The 17324-nt window shown below is 37.5% G+C and overlaps 1 protein-coding gene across 7 annotated transcripts in view; it reads right to left on the bottom strand.

Moving 5' to 3' along the window:
- NPY1R (neuropeptide Y receptor Y1) overlaps positions 1-17324 on the bottom strand; it is a 52073-nt gene that overhangs the window by 25966 nt on the left and 8783 nt on the right. For 3 of the 7 annotated variants that reach the window (XM_027456496.3, XM_038178066.2, XM_027456495.3), the window contains exons 2-5: positions 9801-9905; positions 8768-8958; positions 7473-7622; positions 6949-7108 (exon numbers count right to left, since the gene is read on the bottom strand). The gene's annotated coding sequence lies outside the window, so the exon portion shown is untranslated. Of the gene's footprint in view, positions 1-6948; positions 7109-7472; positions 7623-8767; positions 8959-9023; positions 9274-9800; positions 9906-17324 lie in introns of those variants that run through there. The other 4 variants (XM_038178063.2, XM_038178061.2, XM_027456498.3 and 1 more) reach the window with 4 other exon arrangements.

Raw genomic sequence — 17324 nt, 5'->3', positions numbered from 1 at the left:
GATAGGTAAAGATATTTTTTCCCCCTGGGTTACTCTAATTTAATAACCCACCTCTACCCTCAGGGTTCAGTGAATGTACAAAACCTCTACTCTGAATTTTATGCTGTAGAACTTCTCCCCAAGTGATTCTTTCTTTTTCTCCATTAAGATTCCCAGTCTGATAGGCTCTTTACATAGCCTTTCCAGTCTGAGAAATAAAGTTATTATTTTTATAAATGGGTGGATGGGAATGCTCATTGTGCATTTTTTGCCTTGGGATACTTCCCTTCCAGTTAGTCTTTAAAAGTGGAAGCAGTTTTTTTATTTGAAGGAACTGTCAAATTAGTTTTATTATAATGTTACAATTCTGAGACCTTTTCTCCCCAAGCTACTATCTGGTAAGGAGTTTATTACATACTAGTTGGTAATATCATGGTTTCTATCATTAAGGTATTTCCCTGATGTCTAGTTCCCAGTAACCCATTGTTCTTTGTTTTCACTTGTGATATACTTTAATAGTTTCTTCCTGGACACTGACTATTTCATTTTGCAGATTATTATCTCCTAAAAACCTACAGCATGGCATTTTATAGAGTACAAACAGTACAGAGTAGAGGATATTGGAACAATATATTTTAAAATAGCTTTTAAAAAGTTTTAATTAGTTTAATTTGAAGATATTTATGGCTAGTCTTGGTGGATAAGCTTAGGAAAAAAAGAAACTAAATCCTCACCCAAAAAAACACAAGAATGTTTAAGGAGTTACAGCAATTTATGGCCACTTTACATCTACACATTTTCATGTCATTGCAATATATTGTTTAACATTATTTTTACCATGTGATGTAACCAAACATTGTAAAAGAATAGGAAACCAGTCACATTATTTTAGCTTCCAATATTTCTTCCAGCTTTATTTTATTTACTGTTAACCTTCCTTCCTACATGCTGTTTATATTCTATTTCTTCCTTTCTTTATCTACTTCTACAATTTCAGCAATTTCTACCTCCTACACTTCGGACTGTTACTAAAATACAAAATAGTGGTTTATTCAGTAATGAATCTTTTCAGATCAAATTCAACTTCTACTGTGTATGACACATAGAAACATGCTAGCACATGAATAAGTCCTTTGTCTAGTTTCTGAGGCTCACAAAGATTAGGCTGCACACTTGTGATTTTATTGAGAGCATTGTCCATTTTTTTCCTGTATGGAATTAATAACTATGCTCCCTACTATTTATACTGATCAAAGGACAACAAATTGTAGTTTGGTGATAGTGAGTTAAATCAAGACAGCCAATGAACTTCTTCAGTCCTGTGCTATTTAAAAATCCATCTTCTCATTCTTAAGATGATCAGGGGTGGGAGAATGTGTTTTCTTTTTATTTACAGAACAATCATCATCATTATATTTTTACATCTCCAAAATGTCACCATCTTTCCTCTGAAAAGTTATTTTTAACTATCTTCTCCATCTTTCTTCAGCAGCCAGAATACCTCAGTCCCAGTATCAGCAAGGAATACTTAGGAACCATAGGAAGCAGAGAGTAGCAGGAGCAAGTGAAATCATGCAGAAGGTAGTACCTGAAAGAGTAACTTCCACGAGTGGGAGTGAAACAACCAAAACCATCAATTTAATGCTTTTCCAGTCTGGAATCTAAAGACAAAGAAAAAATTCAGAACACAAGGATACCCCAGCCCCACATTTGTTGAGTGGCCCTGATCAAGTTGAGCTGTAGCTCCTACATGCTTCATGTTCAACAGTGACTAGCAGTGTGATGTCTCCCTCACATACATCAAAATACTTTGGAAAGTTGTATCTCATCATAAATGCCATCTAATGGCATTGTATCATTCTGATACATAGGCAGGTACACATACAGATATGTACAACTGCTAGAAAACAAAGCACATTAAAATGGTTCTTCAGATAGCATGTGTAATCCTCAGGCTTTAAGCCAGTTAAACTACAACAGAGTTACTACTAAGTTTAACTACTGTTACTTCTGTAACCAAAAATCTAAATAATGGTGATGGTAGGAGTTTATATGTTAGCATCTGCTATATGCAGTCAGGAAATGCCAGTTGCAGAACCATCTATCTATTGGACTTAGAATAACAAAGGAATGTAACAATACAGGGATCCTTCCCTGCTAATAAAAAAAGAGGGGTAGGAACCCTCAGAGACAGCTGATGATTACATATGATGGATGCTAAAACTCTTATGGCTTGACACACATGGGGAATTTTTTTTCAGTTCTACAAAATAATATCATTGACACAGCTGACATTTTGCAAATGTCAAAGAGTAAATGTTGTTAACCATTGGCCTTTGCCCCTGTGTCAGTGATGAGGAAACAGGAGCCCATTAGGATGTGCCCCTTGGCCAGGTCACTCCCAAGCCAGCAGTGCTAAGCACGCCAGGAGTGTATTTATTTAGGTTATGGGGAAGAGGCTGGAGCCTCTGTGGTCCTCCACAGTGCCATGGCAACAGTGGCAGAGACAAATGTACGCCTTCCATACATCTGCATGAGCTGTAATCACAGCAGGCAGTGCCGAATTCCTGCTCTCAGTCTGGCAGTTAGGAGCACCAGCCCTGGGCAGGGTGGTGACCACTGGGGAAGCAGCAGGAGAGCAAAAACACATTGCTGCTGTATTCCCTGGGGGCTACAGCCTTTGCAGGCGCACAGCCCTGCTCCTGGGGCCTGGAAGCTCTCATCACAAGATGTTTTTTTCTCAGCACTATGAACGCTTGAGGAATTAAAAATAAATATATCACTCGCATGAAGGTGTGGGAGAACCAAGAAGAGGAGTACAGTCTGGAAGAAAAGTCTCTGCTACCAGTCATGCTGAGGCATGCACCAGATCTCCTTCTGAGAAATACAGGAGAGGTGGCATGGAACACTTTCCTCAGCCCTACTGTTTGTTATAATTAATGCTACCTAAAGATTACTAATGGATTGCAAATCCCTTCTGTAGTCCATAGGGGTAAATCATCTATCCTTGCACTTTGGAAAAAGCAAAAACAAAAACCAAAACAACAACAAACGTTGTTTTCCTCACTGTAGTCCCAATATCTGTCTGTGCAGCATACAAATTAAGTATCTGTTAACATCACAGACTCCAGAAAGACATCCATCATCAATGCTGCTGGGTCCAGGAATTTTCCCCTTGATTTTGCTGAAAGCCAAATTATGCCTATACAATTAATAATAAAAACTCCTAGTCAGAAGATATATCAATTGGTCTGGAAGCCAAGAACTTTTAAGCTTGAAAACTGCTGTGACAGGATTCTGGTCTGAAACAAACCTCCACTTTCTCCACCCACATGATTGAAATAGTTGTTTAAAATCATGATTCGCATGGATAAGCTTCATAAGGAGTAATAGACAGATTTTGGAATAATTACTTGTGATATATGGTTCACATCTGATCTGAGATCAGATTTCTTGTTCTTCCATTTAATCTTTTTACATACTTCTAAATCAAAAGTAAGAGCTGAATAATGAGTATGTGTACACGTCCTTACTCCTCTCAGAACATTTCTTTAAAGCAGAAGCATTTTTTTCCAACCATTTGATAAGGATATTTTTGCCTGTGATCACTCATGAAGCACCATTCTGTGCTATTAAGACACAATTTGTGTCATCATACTGTGGTTCGATGTTATCCACATGAGTAAATCTTACCACATCACCTGATTTTAAAACTCTGAAAGCTCAGAGAAAATAGCAACATCTGCTGCAGTCCAGAGGTTACCACGATCTGGCCTCGTCACCAAGCTTTGTTGCATGACATATACTAAGAATAGCCTAATACAGTATGTTCTTGGAAGAAACAGGCATTGATTTTGACACAAACTTGGTAAAAAAATATTACCTCCCCCAGAAAGAATATTACTACAGAAAGGAAGATGTGGTCACAGTGCTTTCTGAACAGTTGAGATGAGCATCAGTGGTACAACTAGCATCACTGATGTAAATATTGTATAACTGAACAAGAATCTTATTAATCTTCTTTGCTTTTGAAGAGAAAATATTCCAAACTATTTGAAAGTTAGGATTTTTTTTTCATTACATACTAATATAAGGAAATAGGGGGGAAAAAAGAGATAACATTGTCACAATTCAAATTCAGTTCTTTTGAACAAATATGAACACTTCATTTTGCCCTTGTAGTCACATTCTTAAAATGATCCGTTTAATAATGGGACTTAAAAATACTCCTCTGGGAAATTAGCAGAATGGTGATTTGACATTCAAGACTGAAGTCAGCTGGCTCTGCTCATACATGCAGTTAAACAAATGTTTGCTTTGTCTTAGCAGGAGAATGATCATGTCTATATTATTTGAAAGCCACAATAGCTGGACACTTTTAAGCAGAAAAAAGTTATTCCTATCCCTGCGAACAAAGCAACGTACAAAAGGATTTTTAAGGCCACTTCTGGTGCAAAATTTCAGAGGAGTAACTTGGTGATGGACTAACAATTTTATAGTTGTTTCTCTCTTCAGACTCCCTATGAGCCAAAAAGACACAAACCTTATTTGATGGCAGACCAAAACAGACCATAATTATAATTTTAGTTTTACCTACATATCTGCATTTCTTTTGGTATGGAGAGAAAAAATAGCTAAGCAAGGAGATGATAAAAACATCCCTGCAACAAGTAACCTTGGTAGTTTATATCCAGATTTACCTGTAAGTGAGATGATAGCATTACTGTTTTAACTGCTAGTAATTCCCCTGGCTTTATGATGACCTCCACCAAATAAGGGTTCATTTAGTATTCATAAGGATTTTGGCCTCTTGGCCTGAGGATTAAAAAAGCTGCATAACAGATCAGCACACAATCTAAATCTTTACTTTCTGCTGATTTTGTTTTTTTGTGGTGTTAGCACAACTGTGAAAAGTGCAAGCTGTTCGCTGCAGGAAAATTAAACTCATTTTTATGTAACTACTGGGACCCAATACAGGAGAAACAATTATGTATTTTTTTTAAGACTCCGTTAGTTCCAACACACATCCCATACAGGTAATTGTTTCAAGCTTTGATGATACATTCTCTCAATTAATATCCTTAGGTGTTAAAGTATATTTCAGGTAGCACAGCCTCATCTTGTCCTCACTGCAAATCGTGGCAGGTGAAGTTATGAGATCTATTCCTACTGCAGAACTGAAGTGCAATATGCTCTACTTGAGACCACTTTGTAAGCCTATTTGGTGAGTGAAGACCATTCAGGATGCAGTTGATCTCTACTGGTTTTGTGGGAGTCCATTATGCAGTAAACCTGCTCTGAGGCCATTTGTCACACAAATTATTATTAGTTCCCACGGGCTCTCTGGGCACAGAACTCACACCTTCCCCTTGCACATCATCACACCTGCAGTCTGCAGGGGCCCTTAAGTGCTACTCTTTGCACAGAAGAGAGGAGATGGCTGGAAAAGCAGTGAAAACTGTGAACCCTCCGGTACTTGTTTTCCCTCTTCAGCTGGGAAACGGAGATGTACTAAGATGTTGTAGAAGACGTCTGTGTGAGACTTTTTGGAAGGGAAATGGGAATCATATCCCATAGAAGAAATCTACTAGTGCAGGACTAGATGATTAATCCAATACATCCAGGACCCTATGGCCTTCCTAATACTAAGTCCAAAAAATGTAGAAAGTTGGGTATGCAGTTTTGCTGATTTTCTTTTATTACGGTAAATCCATTTCAACTATTAAAGGTAGAGTTTGCTATGCCCTCTGACCCAAGTAACTTCACATTGCAATACAGCTCCAACACCAAACTACTCTTTGATATAAAAATATTCCCTCCATTTTTGTTGGCTTAGTACATAATACTATGATAACACAATAGGCCTGGTCCCGATTAAAGAGTTTGTTGAATTACTAATACAGAATAAGTGAGAGTCAAACTAGAAGAAAAAGCAGCACATCTGTCAAAATGAAAGGAATTAAATCAAGCTACACCTTACAAGCTATGATACTGTAGCATATTTAAAAGACACTTGATCAACTGCATGAAAAGTAAACGTGTTTTTCCATAGCTTTGCAACTGTTTTTGCTGAACTAGAACTTCTGACTTGTCCCTTTAATTATGAATGTCTATGAAAGACATGACTATATTAATAATTTTATTATCAACAGCAACAACAACAACAACAAAAAAAAAAAAACAGGGTAGAAAAAGCTTTTGTTTAAAGATCAAACCATAAATTAATTATGGCTTACTTCCTTTGCTTATATTACTGACTGCATGCACTACAATAAACTGATTTATACTTTCCATATGTGAAGTTCACAGGATAACGCTCACAGTAGACAGCAAGCAGAACTAAACCTGTAATTTACAATGATAAACAAGAACTAAAAGGCAAAGTTATTTTAATTATCATTAGAAACACAAATAACCTTGCTCTCTTTTGTTAAAAGCAGAAATGAACGCAGCATCTGTTACACAATTTATGCAATAACATTCATAAGAAATATTTTACTGTATTTATTTTAAAGAAATTAGAGGCGTAATAAGAAATGGTATAGCCTAGCTGATTCTGTTTGTATCCTAACATAAATTTATCTTTGGGATACATGAGGGAGAGCAAAAAGGGATAAACAGTATGCAAAAAAATCGCTTTCTTATCTGAACTGTGAATTTCTGTTCATGTTCCTATACTCCCTTAACAGTGATTAAAGCATAATAAGCACCCCGAAATGAAGTACATCATAAGTCTTAGGAATTTCCTTGGCAAAATCAAGCACTGTAGCGTTATTCTGCATGTTGGTGATCACGCTGTTTACAGAGATGATTTCTGTAATACTATTCAAATGTTGTTCAGCAATATTTAACAGGAAAAAAATCGAGCCAAGTTGCAACAGCGTTCTTAATGTTTCCTTTTTTTTTTTTTTTAAAAAAAAAAAAAAAAAAAAAAAAAAGCTTCCATTTGTGCTAAGGATAGAACGTTACCTGATTTCCAGATATTGTATAGATTTTTCCCTCGCTATGTCTTCAGAGCGCCAAGCTGCCAGCTTCAGTAACAGCAGCAGGCTGTGGGAGACCTCTGCTGGTGAATGCAATTTATCGCCCTGCAGCTGCTGCTTATGGACCAGATCTGGATGGTTCCCAGCTGTGAGAAAAGATAGTGTTTGGAGCTTTTAATATTATTTCCCCTACGAATGTACTCGTGGTTTTTATTTATTAATACTTTTTTAAGTTAAGGAAGAAAAAAAAAAAAAAAAAGAAGAAAGTTCAATTTTTCACATATCACCTTACAAAGTAAAACAGAAAGTCAAGAAAACTATCTCTTGAAAAATTACCAGTAAATACAACCTTCAAAATACAGTCATGCCTGTGTAAATTTTGCACAGCTAAAATCAGAAAATATTTCTCCTGGAAATATTGCAGTATTTTAGATGAAACTGCTTTACAGATTTGTTTGTTTGAGATAGGTACTGACAACGCAGTACCCACGCAGATATTCACCTACTCACCAGGCAGGGGATGAGTGGCCTGGAAATCTTGCCATATCCAAGTAGTGCCCTGGGACAGCCTACGCATAGAAGCAGAGTGGAAGGGCTTCCCCAGGAGCATCTGGTAAAAGATTTATTCTTTGGAGCAGATCAGTGGAAGCACCAGCTTGTCTAAATTGCAGGTTAAAATAAATAAATAAATGAATAAAATCTGACTCCAATCCTTAGCTACTCTACTTCAATAAGCTGGTGACTGCTGAGGAGTGTCATTTTGATTATTCTTAATCAGTTAAGGTGTGGCAAATACAGTCAAGAAAGTGCCATGCAGTCCTTTAAATTAAGGGTATGCTTTCATCTACAGCTGCATGAATCATTCTGATCGTCTGTACTTAAATAGAGTGGAACAGAATATATTAAAAGAATCAGATGATCTCCAGCTGATAAATACATTACTTGCAAAAAGATAAGTTGGTAAACTTCATAAAAAGATGGCTTTAATGAAAAAGTAATAGAAATCCCTATCAATCTTTTTGAATGGCTACTGAAGAAATGGGCTCTCAAATGAACTAAAACAGCAGATTGTAAAAGGACATTATTAACACAAGACATAACTAATCCATAAATTTGTTGTCAAAGGTATTGCAAAGGCTGAAGTTTACATGATTAACAACAGCATAATCAGCAATGATACAACAACACCTTCCTACACCTGCTAAGTGATAAAAGAAACATCATGAGACCATGAGTAAATTAGTTTAAAAAACAGATTTTGGAATGAAATAGTCTCAGATTGCCACTGGCAAGGCTGTGAACCACACCAGTTGGCGGTCAGATCCATCTAGAAATGCCTACAAATTTCCATATCAAAAGTTGACCTTTTAAACCAATGAATCTTTAAACAAAATAACATTGCTGGTTCTTTTTAATATAATGCTTACAGAAGGCTAACAACAAATAATTAAAAGAAAAACTTTTATATAAGAAAATCACCATTTAAAATCTTTAATTGTAATTCGGTTAGTATAAATGAATTCCCCATGCTTTTAGCAGTTCAGATTCTCCAAACAATTATGACGACACTGCCATAAACAAACAGCTATGCTGCTCATGATACCTGCTTAGCAAGTTTAGCTAGTGATTTAAAACTGAACACACTAGAACTAAAATACTTGCAGTTCTAGAGTAACATGGGGTACATGTGTTTGCAAGGAAGGGTAGGTACATCATTAACAGTTCCTTTATCTTGTACAAACAGTATAATTTGATATCAATACAATTGTCTAAAAGAACTTTTAGTAAAAGATTTTTGTGCTTACCATATAGGCAGTTCTGAATTAAACTGAGATTATTGTCAATAGGTAAACATCAAGCATTTGAAGTCTGCTGTCCACTAATCCTGTTCTAGTAGTAGTTAGGCACTGTGATCCACTGACTTTCAAACAGCAGTAATATGAAGAGGTCCCTTGGATAGTTTTAGATCTGTCTAGTTCTAGATCCGTCACTACTGCTAAAAAAAAATATAAATACATTGCTGCTACATAACAGTAGAAAGGGAAAAAAAACAACAAACACCTTATCAAAGATCCAGGTAAAAACCTATTTGTGAAAGTTCACACAGCAGCAATCAAGTGTGAATGAGAAAAGACAGCTCAATCTTCCTATAAAAATTGTGTCATTACAGAAGAACAATAGCACAAACAAAACGAAACAGTTTCCCGAAGAGCGAGCCTCATGCAGCAGGTAACATTTTTCTTCATATCAATATTTCCATTTCTTAGAGGACAAGTGTTTCACATCAGCTCTTCCAATTATAGTACCCCAGTGAGAATCGTCAAGTAATTTCAGAGTGCCTTCCCACTCCCCTGACTAAAATGCACCCACCCAGCTGGCAAAGCTTCTGTGGAGCTCACTAAATTGCTCAGCGGAGTGTGAGGACCAAGCTGAGGCAAGTCATATTGGGCGTGAAAAAGCCTTTTACTTTAAAAAGTTATCATGGTGGTTTTTCCTTAGGGATGCAAAGAAACAATACAGTTCTCCTAGCTCCTTGTGCTTATTAGCATGTTGTAGTGCTAATTGTAACCCAGCCCACTCTCTCTTTCTTTTACTTCCATGAGTATTCAGATTGCATACAGCCCTGCTACCCCCCTCTCACCTTGCTACTTACACTAGCATTCATTTTAAAACTCTGTTTTATTTTGGAGTTGTAGTTTTCCACTATACCCACTGTGAGAAGAATTTTTGCCAAATTCTGAAGTTCCTCAAAGCCTGTAGTTATTAGTTCCTGAAAATTTCATCCTGAAAGGTAATTCTCTGCTCATAGCATTCATTAAAGCATTGCTTTTAAAATACCTTCTCTTGCTGGGTTCTTAGGAAGCACTTCTTTAGTTCTGCTGTTGCAATAGTGGATAGCATTATCTCTTGATAAATGGGTTACTATTTGAAGTGGCAGATGAACTGAAAAAAAGAAACAATGTTAACAGTGAAAGTGGCAAATACCCATCAAGTATAAAACCACTCTTCAAGACATTAGACTTTTATAAAAAGGAAACCAATTCCTCTGATAGAAATTGTCACATTTAAGAGTAGATTTTTTCTGAAAAGTCTGAAAAGGAACACTTATCTGTCAAAGATGGTAAAGCCAAACCTTTCCCAAATAATATTTTTGTACTATAAGATTTAAACAGTTAGTAAAAACTGCAAAACCAATAAATTACTAGGGAATTATGAAGCCTGCATGAAATTATGTGAAACATTATGGAAAATACCATATAAGAAGATAATTGTACATCTTCTCTCTGTTTGAACCAAAACACCTGCAATGGCTTTATGCAGATTTTACTACCAGCAGGAATTACTGATTACAAATTACTGATTACAAATCAACCGATACGTTGTCCCCACAGGACTTCAACAGACAAAACAAAAGCCGAACAACTTCCCCCTCTTGCTCCCCACACCAAAAATTAAAAAATAAGTAAAATAAAATGAGGCAACCTCCTTTTCTTTCAAGTCAAGCATTAGCCTGGTGTTTATAAAGGGTACTCTTCAAAAAAAAAATAAAAAATAATCCTGTCTGCACTGGTCTCCTTCCAACAGCCTGCCTGCAAAATGAGATGGCATCATTGTTTCCTAAGAAGTCTCCATGTCCATTACCTATAAAATACTCCCCTCAGTGTATGCACAGTTCCTCCTGTAATATAGGTGAAATCCAGCTATCACTATGAGCCTGTGAACAAACCACAGAGAAGGCCTCTCTGCAGGCTTTTTTGCTGGGATGTTGTCACACTTCAAAAAGAGCAGCCACAGAAAAATCACCAAATCAAGAAGTCATTCTGCTTACATGTGTACAGCGTGCAGTAACAACCTCCACACTTAATCGTGTGTCTTCTGTATTAATTAGTCATGGGATAAACACAAATTTATATTTAACAGGTGGTAAGTTAGGAGCAGCAGACTACAGGTAAAAATAAGATTGAGTGGAACATCTGAAAAAGAAAACTATTTGTAAAGAATCTGTGGCTAATAGTTCTGCAGTATTGTCCACAATTTCCTGATAGCAGTAAAATAAACTCTGATACCTCTTCTCTGCACTCCGTTCACTTAAGAAGCATCTCCAGCCCAATGCTAATAAGTATTTGCTCTGACTCTTTCCAGTAGTGAGCCATCAGTGGATGGACCACATAACACATGTACCCACAATGTAATGCCAGGAAAAGTTCTGCATTCCACCACTGTGCTGGTCCTGAGCAGGAGATTGCTGTAGTGAAGTCTACTGTAGTAAAGACTAGACAAACAGAGGTAGTCCATCCAGCAGCTTCACCAGGCAAAGGCCAGCATAGCCTTCAGGTTGTGGTGTGCTGCAAGAAACCCTCAGCCACAGGATGAACTCAGCTAACTCCTTGTAACAGAGGAGCCTGCAGGAGCTCCCACTGGCTACTGGTGATTAGGCCACCTGCCTGGCCTTGCCTTGTGGAGCCCCACTCCTGGCTCCACACAGGACCACACAAAAATCAGACCCTTTGTCTGAGAGCATTGTCCAAATGTTTTCTGAACTCCAGCAGGCTCTCTGTGCAGAACCTTTCCCTAACACCCAGCCTGACCCTCCCCATTCAGCCTCTGGGCTGAACAAAGGTACCCCAGCCACACCTCATACATCTTCTTCTCTAGACCCTCCTCCATCTTTATAGTCTTCCTTTGGACACTCTCTAATAGTTTTATGTCCTTCTTGTACTGTGGTGCCCAAACCTGCACACAGTGCTCAAGGTGAGGCTGGACCAACTCAGAGCAGAGCAGGACAATCCTTTTTCTCAACCAGCTAGCAGTGCTGAGCTTGATGCACCCCAGGGTACACTTGGCCCTTTTGGCTGCCAGGGCACACTGCTGGCTCATATTCAGCATGCCATTGACCAAAATCCCCAGACCACTTTACAATAGGCTGCTCTCCAGACTCTCATCCCCCAACCTGTACATTAGATTGCTCCATCCCAGGTGCAGAATTTTAAATTGTTTAATTTCATGCATTTGGTAATTGCCCAGCCCCCTGATTTGTCAAGATCTCTCTGGAAGGCCTCTCTACCCTTGAGGGAGTCGACAGCTCCTCCTAAATTAGTGTCATCTGCAAATTTACTTAGTATGCATTTGAGTTCTGTATCCAGATCATTTATAAAAACATTGAAGAGAACTGGCCCTAAACTGGCCCCAAAAGTTTATCTGAAAGTGCAGCAAGACACTACCATGTGAACACAGTTCACATGGAATACAGTTATTGTCCTGTGGGAAAATTTTACGTTAGCTCAAATGACCAAAAGGGAGAGCTTCTCACCATAGACAGGATCTACTCTGCACAGCATGCCATGAGAAAATCTATTCAGGTCCTATCCCATGCTGGACAAATGCAGAGTGTCCAGCATCTGAAGGGATGTGAAATTTATTCACTATCTGAATTTCTCTTCTTATTCTGCCAAAAACCAGCAGTTACCTTATGAAGCCATTTGTTGCAATTACCCAGCAGAAAGTAGATATAAAGAAAAAAAACCTGCTGAGATGAACTGGTGGCCAGCAGCTGAAAAAGAAAGGAGATTAACTTCTAAATGCATGCAGCAGGGCATAACATTGAAGCATAAGAAAGCAAAGGAATGTTCTTCTGAACACACTCAAATTCTATTGTGCTGTAATTTTTTATTATTATTATTTTTTAAGAGCATTAGAGGTTAATTTAGCTCCTTAATTCCACGTGATGCCATGCAGTAAAGCTGTATCTCCCTGCTCTGGCACTGTTTCACTATAAACTAATTGAGACTGCAGTATGGCACATGTCTTTTTGATATCCTTCCAATTTCCTCTGGGAAATTAAAGAAAAATACATTTAAAAGAAAATCAGGAGGAGATGAACTGCCTTTTCTTCTCATTTTTGCGGCACCAAACTTCCAGTCTGACTAATTGATCTGTTTTGCTTCTTCACTTATAAAAGTGAAATTGTTTCCAGAAGGTTGCTCCAGAGGAATAGCTGCCTGTAAACCAAAGGAGGGAAGTCAGCCAAAGTGACAGTCTTTACCTATCAGGAAAAAGATAACTGAGAAATTCAAATTCATCTATTTGCATCTACATTTTCCCACACATTTCATAATAACACCAAGTAATTCATGTCAGTCGAATAGTTTATACACTTATACCTAAGTAGACAAAGAACAGTGTGTTGTCAAACTGCTAGTTGTGGTTGTTTTTATGAAATATATATGATATATATATGTTTATATGAAATACCAAGAGCAGTACAGTTAATGTGTTTCATGACAAACTTCATGTTTGGAAGACCTTTTGACACACAGGTTCCTTTCAATCAGATTTCACAATAAATGATTCTCATTTTCAGGAGCTCTGAATTTTATTCTGAATATATAACTGACTGTGTGAATACTTGATCTAAGACCCCTGTGTCTGATTCATTCTCAGTAAAGCCAAGAAAACAATGCCCAACATCATGACGTACTTCAAGGACAACAGGAGAATGAGGTGGTTAAACAGCTCAGTTGTTGAACAGTGGACAGAACACCATGAACAGAGACAACACCATGCTGAATTTTAAGGCCAACAAAGTTTCCAGACAGACTTGTGCTCCAGCTTGAACCTAGGCAATTTTGATGCATAATACTTCAGTTAGATTTATGGGAGTCAGGGATACATTTGTTTGCAATGTAGGGAAAATACACTACCATTTGGTTTATCATTTAATAAAGCTGATACAAAAGTTTGGAGTTCTGTGTTTTTCAGTGCTCTTGGTGCATTAGGAACCAGATAGACAATGTGCTTTCAAATAAGTGTTTACTGTAAACAAGTAACACATTTCAGTTACCTACATAATCCACTCTTCAGATTTAAAATAGACTACAGTACATCATCTTCTGGGGAAGTAAGATTTCCTAATGGGATGAACTTAACCCTTTCAGTTTTCCCCAGGACTCTTGCTATAAGGCAGCTCTTCATTAGCCATACTAAACAATTCTCTGTGATCTGAATACCAAGAAGCTGCTGTGCTTGAGCAGGTCTTAAATGATAGGAGATAAATATGGAAGGGAGTGGGATGTTTGCATGGAAAGGTATATGAATTATGCCCAAGATTCAGTGCTACCTAACAGCTTGTAGCCTCCAGTTGTATCACACCTCAATATAATGCAGCAATTGTTAGTAACATTTTACATAGCCCCAAAGGATACCATTAAATTCTACGCTTTTACATTTACAGCTGGAAACAACGACTTGCAAAAGTTGTTTTGTATTTCTAGACACATATGCACCTGTTGTATTGTTTCAGTTAATGCCACTGTGGTTTTAGTTGTTTCTTCCCCTTGATTATCTTTCTCTCTCCTACCATCCAAGAACAAAAGACAAGGTAGAGAAACTAGTAAAATGAAATTTGAATTATATTCCCCATGGGAAATACTGTTGCTAGTAGCTGTCTTTTAGGTTTAAGTTCCCAAGACATTCTGACTACTACAAAACACAAATATTTGGTTATTTCTGTACAGCTTTATGTAGCAATACTTAATTTTTAAAATAATGGGGCTTTTCCCTTTGCTCTAGCCAAAGCAGTAGAATTATGTTTTTTATGCATGTCATATTACAAGATAAGTAACAAAGACCTGAATCCTCAGGAGTTATAACTTGACATACTGGCTTCAATGACTGTTTTCCCTAAAGAAAGAAATGTACTATTAAATCATATTCCAGCTTCACAGCGGTGCCAGTTTTTAGAAGCTCAGGATCTGGCTGGGAAGTTTTTAGGAACAGAGACTTTCTGTTGCAATGTTTTACCTTTTTGACACCAATGTCAAACCAAGAACTTTCAGGTTCCTGGCTTAGTCATGCAGATGACAATCAGGATAATGAAAAAGTCAATACTGATGTAAAAGTTTGTGCCTCAGCTTTCAACCTTGTGGGCCATTTAGCCAGAAAATGTACATTATGCAACCATTTGCTTGGCATGGAAGGAAATGAATTCTAGAAGCAAGACTACTCATAGACACTATAAGAAATACTCTAGGGCAGGGGCCACAGTTTTGCCAGAGGCCCTGGAAAATAGTTTCCAAGAGTCTGCAGCAGTGAGCAAGGGGACTCAGAGTCCTGATCTGAGCAATAAGCATCAGAGCCTGATTTTCTAGAATTGATTATTATGGCAGTTAAAGTTATTTTAAGAACCGGTTTGCAAGTGATGTACTTTATTTGGGCAAGAGGTTTGTTTCCAGTTTTTATTGCAGAAAGTTTTTTAGTTTGAAATTCAGAGTTTCACAGGGAAGAGAACTATTGAAGTGATAAATAGCAACATCATGGATCAGAGTTATAACACATCAGGCATATCAGTTTATACTGCTATCTTGTAATATTGTGGAAATGTTTTTACTTAAATTTTCCTGATTTAAAAACCATTGGTTACACAACAGATTTAACTTCAGTGAGCTTTCTTCTTCAAAGTCCTTCTTGCCATATGAAAAGTATAGTAGCAATGGCACAGAGGATGTCAGCAAATTTGCTCTAAGTGTCAGGTCATAGCTGAGGAGGAAATTGCCTTTGGTTGATGGGTGCAGTTATACCACTGCAGAGCTGCTTTGGAACAGCTCTGAACATGGAGGCAGAGTTTTCCCAGAATTTCATTAACTTCACTTGGTGTTGTTAACCTACCCAGAGCTCAGTGAAGAACTTGCCTTTGGGCAGTTTTAGTTTCATATAACAGAAGTGCATTACACGGCAGTCATTATGTTACACAATGATCCCTCTTAAACTAATTGCATCCAGTAATGATTTAGATCACAGTAACTGTTAAGTTTGTGCTCCCAGTGTTTCTACAATTGGTGGGAAAGTGCATTTAATTGACAGACTGATATACACCTATATGTTTATTTATCCAGGGTAAAATTAGCAAGTTTTTCATGATGACTAATACAGTCACTATACGCTTAAAAGAAGCATAACTTGCCTCCTCTAATATCGATGCCACAATTTCCTAATTTATCTTGTGTAGTTCAGAACATAGCATCCTACCCTTTGGAACTCCCATCTATATTTTCTTCCACACAGGGTAATGTGCATTGCATGTTCCTCATGCTGAGCATATACACAAAAATGAGCCCAACAAAATTATGTTTGCTGAACCATGTCACTTTTTTGGGGGGGTGGGGAGAGGTTATCTTATTAATAAGGGTTGATAAAACTAGTCACCCATTTTCCTGAGTGAAGATCTGCCATCAAGACAAGTATTGCCATTAAGTAGGGTAAGGCTTTATTAAAGAATAAACATGCTGATGGATATGGTACCCATGGGTCTTGCTACATCTCAATCTAAGTGATTTTAGAGAATAGGTTTTGACAATTTGCAGAGGGTGAAATGATTCGGTCTCTGGAAATTTGAGATTCCAAAGTCTTAAAACAATTCAAGCTCTTCATTACCTTCCTCTTCTCTTCTTTTACAAGGTTAATTCCTTTAAACAGACACTAATGAAATCACAGAAAAAATAGAGCACATAAAAGGACTAGAGATAATCAGAGGAATTATTAGAAAGGTGGAAGGTTTACAAGGAAAACTGATGTCTAATAAGGTAAGCAAGGAACTCAGCTAAATCAGTCAAACTATTTTAAAGGATCTAGCTTGCAATATATGCATATAGCAATGAGCCTGAACATGGTTATCTAGACTATTCCAAGATCACTCCTGCAGTTTGAAACTCAAAAGTAAGCTGAATATCTAATGAAAAAGGAACACTGTAGGACAGGTGCACACTTACTGTAATATGGCATAATGATGTAGAAGTCATTGGAATTATGTGACTTTAAACTGGAAATATTAGAGATTTCCATGTATGTACATTTTAGCTATGCAAAATGCTGTGCCAACCTTTGACTGCAGCAATGAGAGTCTATTCTAAGCTTAAAAAAAAATGGAAAAATATATTAGCATGAACAACAAAATCAGAAATTTCTTATAGCTTCACAGTTACCTGGCACCCCAAGAAGCACACTCAAGGAGCTGGTGAGAGCCTCCTAGAACCTGAGAAATTGCACTTGTTTCCATGAATCTCAGACAAAATAGAATTGCCAGAGTCACCTCATCTAAAATATTATACAGTATGTTCATATAATAGCCTCAATTGCTGCAGCTATAGTACCTGAAGTGAAGGGGATTGAAAGGGACAGGAAGGAAAGAGACCACTCAAAACCAACAACAGATATGACTAAGTAATTACTGCCACTCAAACTTTAATGGCACACAGAACATTGAGATCTCAAACATTTCAGGGTTTTTCTGTCTCCCACAGAAATACAAAATTACTAGGCTAACTTGGTAACCATTGCCAAAGATTTTTTTCTTATGTTTCCATCCCT

This window comes from Anas platyrhynchos, chromosome 4 (assembly GCF_047663525.1).
Source record: "Anas platyrhynchos isolate ZD024472 breed Pekin duck chromosome 4, IASCAAS_PekinDuck_T2T, whole genome shotgun sequence".
NCBI classification, from domain to species: Eukaryota; Metazoa; Chordata; class Aves; order Anseriformes; family Anatidae; genus Anas; species Anas platyrhynchos.
The sequence above is the reverse complement of the archived record's forward strand: the minus strand, read 5'-3'. Positions and strand labels throughout refer to the sequence as shown.